This window comes from Morone saxatilis, unplaced genomic scaffold, assembly GCF_004916995.1.
Source record: "Morone saxatilis isolate NCDOM2014 unplaced genomic scaffold, NCSU_SB_2.0 Contig11, whole genome shotgun sequence".
Classification (NCBI taxonomy): Eukaryota; Metazoa; Chordata; class Actinopteri; family Moronidae; genus Morone; species Morone saxatilis.
The window spans coordinates 4799301-4805361 of NW_023339663.1; positions in this window are offsets into that span (position 1 = coordinate 4799301).

Below are 6061 nucleotides of genomic sequence, written 5' to 3' on the forward strand. Positions count from 1 at the left end.
GATGCCATTTTGAGTCTTTGATGCTCAGTAGTGTCAAGCTTTTTTACATTTACTGACATCTGTAGGCACTGTGTGCTTCTAGATGTCTCCAGACTCACGCTTAAAACCAAAAATGAGTTTACCAGCATCAGCAGGTCAGATTTGTTTTCATTTTATCATTTATTTTCTGCTGTATTGTTTGTGCTTTATTCCTGTGTTTCATTCCATGTAACAGCACTTTGTAACTTTTGTTTGAAAATTACGCTACTATTGCTATTATGAACTAACTAATAATATAATAAGAAACTTAAATACATTCAGAAGCCAAATCTAAAAGGTGCTTTAGATGTCCTGTCTCCAGCTCCAAGTCTCTGACCTCTGACTATCTCTGACTGGAGATAAACATTTTCTAAGAAGGATAAGTCATTAGCAGCAACGTAAGCCACGTGTGCAAATGTACATAAGTTTATATTCTGCAAAGTTTATATTAGGACATTTGTTATTCAGCTTGCATGCACAGTTTCCAATTCCAAATGTGCATATTTTATTTGTCTATTAAGAAGCACCAACAGTAAAACAGCCTATCATTTATAATGCAATGAGACATTAATTTCCCTGACTGCATGCTTTTCCAAGCAATGCCTGTGGGCACGTGCATGGCTGTACACCGCGTACGGACTGCATGTTCATCTGTTACAGTAAATATGCACAGTACCTGTGTGTCTGTGGTGTGTTTGCATGTGAGGTTATGCATTGAGTTTCTCTGCAGTCTCTCCAACATGTGCTGTCATTGAGAAACACGCTGAGAGGATTTGCTAAACTTAGCTCTTACTCCTGAGACGCAGACTCTCTGCGGCTTTGTGCAGGACACCTTTTAAGCCCGGCCAATTAAACAATGAGTAGCTCAGTAGTCTGTCTTTGCAGCTTGCAAACTCCATGGCAAGAATAAAAAGAAACTGATGATTGTATTTCTACTATGAAGAAAATGGCATCAGTGAATCTACTGCACATTCACAAATCATACACAGAACCACATGAGTAAACACATGAAAATTTTAGAAATGTAAATACAAATGCTTTCACAACCTTTTAGAATTGTTGCATTTAAGTTGACATTATGGGCTTGGGTCTTAATGTTTTGAACTAACGGAACCATCTTGCTGTATGATGTCATGATGCTAAAAATGGGGTGAAAATCTATTACTCTTTAACTGAGAGAACACCCCACCCACACCTTAGAGGAGGTACTGACCTCTCATCTCAAATCCCCATCCCTCTGTCTCTGCATCAGTCTGCACACTGTGTATGTGAAAGGTGTTTGTTTAGGTTTCAAGGGGGATGTCCGAGGATTTACAAACCTAGGAGGAGGAGAGGAGAAGGAACCTGCTGCAAAACCTGTATGATTTCTCTCTAAGAACTCTGTAAATATAAATGCTGCTTTAACTACGCAATCTTGAAGTAAATTTGCATTTACTCCAATCAAGAAAGCCCTAAAGATTTAAAGAATGCAAGACTTCCACAGGTGAGAACTTTTCATTTTAAGGATGCTAGAGGCGGATAATTACGTTATCCTTTCATTTTTAGAACATCTGATGTATGTAAATGGGAAACAGTAATTTAAAATGTATCAGTCTGCCTGATGATCAAATGATTTGTCTCAAGGTGACCCTAGCTTCTTCTCTTTAGTGTAATTCAGCATATTGATGCTGCATGACACACTTCGTACTGAAGGTGGTTGCTAGGTTAGACATATAATATGTAGCTTACAATTACAATGTCATTAGTGATGTGACCCAATTCCAAGCATACCTGCATGTAATGCTTGTTGCTGTGCTTGTTTGTATTCCCACTCCTACTCCTGAGTGAATGGCTTGTTGTAGGGCAACTTAGGATACTGGCAAAATGCCTACTAGTGAAAACCATCAGTGAACAAAGTCTTCAAATAAGCTGGGTTGGTCCTTATCCAGTTAAAATGCAAGAAACACATACACTGTTAGTGAATTAAAAAATGTATGACTTTACGTCTCAGGACAGGAACAAGTCATCCCATGCATTTTATGGAAGTGACAGTTTCTTAAAGCAATGCAAAACAACTGGCCTTGGGCCACATGTGCATCATTAGAGATACGGTGTTCTGTGAGATTCACTCCCACCACACTCCACAGCTCAAGACAAGACTGCAAAAGGATGAAGTTCAAAAGAATAGCCTGAAGGGTTACACTGTAAATTCTGAGTAAAATTAACTAGATGGGTTGCACATCAGACAGTTTCTTCTTTTTTATGCATCTTGTTAAGGAACGTGACTACAGACATAATCACATCATCCTCTGACGTGGTATAAATAGAACAATGTCTTTTGCAAATTTCAATGTACACTCTTACAGAAGGGTTTAATTGTATATCTCTTGAGAACATATTGGACATCTGTAGCATCAAAAATGATTTTTCCTGTCATACTCTTTTCAATGCACTTTTTTGCTATTACATTTTCATTAAGTAGAATATGCATATTTCACAAAATCAGAACGCAGTCCTGTAAAATATTTTTGAAGAAAAAAGGGCCCCTCATAATCACTTGTGCATCAAAGAAACTTTAAAGCAGGCCCCGAGGGCTAGCTGGAGGCCTTGAGGAGATATATTCATGTTCCGTCTCTGAAATGACATATCCCTGTTAGGCATGATGTCCACACATCAAGAACCATTTTAACCAATATAGGAACTTGTTTGAGTCTTTCCTATACAGTATTTGTACTGATCTTTACATCGAAAAAATACATTAACTTCTCAGGATTGCAGAGGAAGGTGGAGATGCAGTTACTTCCAGCTATGTTAGATGTCAAGAACAGTTTTATGATTACTGTGTTTTTTTTCTTTTCTGTGCCTTGAAATGAGAGCAATGAATGGTTCAAAGTTTATATTACACATTTGGCTTGTGTTCCTATTCTGCAATAAACTGCATGTTTTCATAAATATAATGATGAATTGTTCACTTGAATAATCTAATTGAACAGTGCACATTTCACACATCTCAGAGGTCCTGTCCTCAGTGTGAAGTTGCCAGCTTTTCAGACTTTACAAACTCAAAAAATTGGATGTTTAGTTAACAAGATATAACATGTAAACAAGATCTTGGAGCTGTTAAAGATGTGTTGTTCTTTTTGGGTCAATGGTTGCTGGTTGCCCCTGCTTCCAGCTAAGTTGGGTTAAACACTTTCAGAAACAAGCTCTCCAATGCACAGAGATGGAAATTGATATCAATCTTCTCACCTAACTCCCATTAAGACAGCAAAGAAGCATATTAACCTAGCTGCATAATTTAGCTTTAATTTGTCTCTGTGTGAGAAAGGACAAGAAGACTTTGTATGAGATGAGTCTGAGTTGAAATAGCATTTCCTTCTCAACTTCATTCTCAAGTGGAGGGTATGATGGCAGAGCAAGTCAAGAGGTGCTTATCCGATCTGAAATTTTTTAATTGTACATCTCCTGCTTAAGTAAGAGCAGTTAACTCTCATAATCAGGAGCTGGTGCTGAGCTCTGGCTCAGATCCAACTGAAATCCCGCTCTTACAAGACAAGAAGACGTAATTAAAATCATCATTGAAACAGGATCATCAGCCGTGCATCATGCCTCTATGATGCAAAACTGGGTGCTATTAGCTAGTGACAACACTCACTGTATATACCCTCATATGTGCATCTACAGTGTTGTACATTTTATATTTGACTGATAACCCAGTTGTTATTCATGTTCTACATTTCCATTTAAAGTCTGATTTAAAAGTCTGAGCCGACAACCAAAAACATTTTTGGATATTTGTCTTTACTAACAGCTAATACACATTTCAAACAAGATTGATTTCTCAAATATAAGCTAAGTGTTTGTTGGTATTAAGTGAAAATGCTCTATTTCCTGCAGTTGAATCTTGTTTATTTTTCCAGCTATCTTTCATATATCCCTGAGAGTGTTTGTGAGTGATTGATTGATGGTTAATTGACTGATTACTGCGGCATGGGTTTCAGTGAGGTTGAGGTCTGCTGAGTGTAGAAGGAAAACCATGTTGCTTTTCCTTGGACTTCAGATAAGTTAGACACAGACTCACTGTATGTTCAAGATTACTGTCCTGCTAGAACTCCTCGTTCACACAACTCTGAGCCTTTAATGAAACTGTAGTGGATTACAATTTGGTTCAGGCAAAACCTCATCGGTTTATGCACTGTTGCATTTCCATCTCATGTGGTTCCCCACTCACGTACATTCTCTAAAAAGTTTAAAGTTTGGCTGATTATAGTTTGTTTGCTAAATATGAGATCAGATGATGAAGATAGATTTTTAGACATCTTGTGGTTCATGGTCAAGGGAGAGGTCTGCTGTTCAGTATTCACTGTATCTTAAAGGACCAGTGTGTATGATTTATGGTCATTTATTAACAGAAATTGAACATAATATTTATAATTACTTCATAAAACTTGGAGTCCCTCGTATCTACCGAAGGAGCAGGTTCTCTTCCATAGAGTCTGTCATATTGAACCGCAATATTTCTGCAGTACGGACAAACCAAATAGCAACTTCATAATTGTCTGAAATGTGAGCAAAGTTTTTCAGATAATATTTATCTATTTTTTCAAAACATGCTTTTTTCCTCTACAGCAGATGGAGATTTTCTAAAGCTGTAGTGAAGCATATAATATTTAACTGATCTGAAAGCATGAAATCCCTAAAAGCTTTGATGGTTTGGCACATAGAACCATCAGAAAAGCCCATTAATCCTCATTGTTTCTGACCCATTGAATTATCACTATTTTACCGACTGACTGAGTCCCGGGTTGTGGTATCATTAGACTAAATCTCTGTGCTGTTAATGGACTTTCCACATCCACAGCAACCGCGAGTCTGTTATGTAACAGGGGTTAGAGCATGCTGGGAATTGTATTGTTTTTAACTGGTATTTACAGTATGTTGAAGGTGTAAACACCTGTGAGGTACAATGGAAAACCGTTAAGATACATTGTACTTGATACAAGAAAAAATGTTTATTACATTTAGAAAACTTTGTGGCTTAGGTGTTTCTCAGTAACAGATCACATGAACTTACTGCTATGTCCCTCTGGGCGTGTTGGTTAGCTTAACTCCAGGTTAAGATGACCTGTACATGTGAGAGTTTACTCTTACTGTACCAAAGGAGGCTGTTATAGTGAGGTTGCTTTTATTACTGATTTAAAATTAAAATGTGTTAATGAGGGGTATAATTTCTGTTCTTTATTGTTTACATTCATTTATTCAACTGAAGCCAGTATAGCAGTACCGAATAACTACTGATTGCTGCTGAATTTTACTGCTTAAGCTGTTTTCCTTCTAATTCAGTCATTTTTATATAGTGACAAGTCCATTGGGGGATTTATGTCACTTTAAGCAGTTTTGTCCTGAATGCAGAAATTGTGTATTTGCCTGTTAATCAAAAATAGATTTTTCCTATATGTTTTTGATGATTTTGGGGTTATTGGTTATTACTGTTTTGTCACAGTGACCACTGATAATGTGTCTCTGAATTGTAAGGTATCAGTAGGATGCTTCATCTGATTCCATAGTTTGGTGTAATGGACAAATGTCTGCAGTATGTATGTGCACTGTACCCACATACCTTAAATGATAAAATATCAGACATCTTTGTACTTCCAGGAGTTGTTTTGTCTCTCCCTGGACACTAAGTTCACAGTAAAAGTCTATGATTGTCAGACCTTTTTATATTTAAAAAAGTTCTAGATACCAGAACACCTAATATGCTTATGCATTAGAGGCAAACAATTTAAAATTATACAATAAGGAAAGGGGAAAGACAAACAATGTCCCCAAAAATGAACTCAACATTATGTTCACCAAAACCTCTGAGAGACTCAATATTCAGCTTCACTAAATTTATATTTACTCTAGTCATTGTTTTTGAAGCTGTATTGTATTAAAGTAAAGGGTTTTATTTTATCAGCGTCCTGTTTCACTCAAGGTTTAATCTATTTTTATTCATTTTAAAGTGGTGACAATCAAAAATTGCCAGAAACAGCGCAATTCAGTGACAATGATGACAACA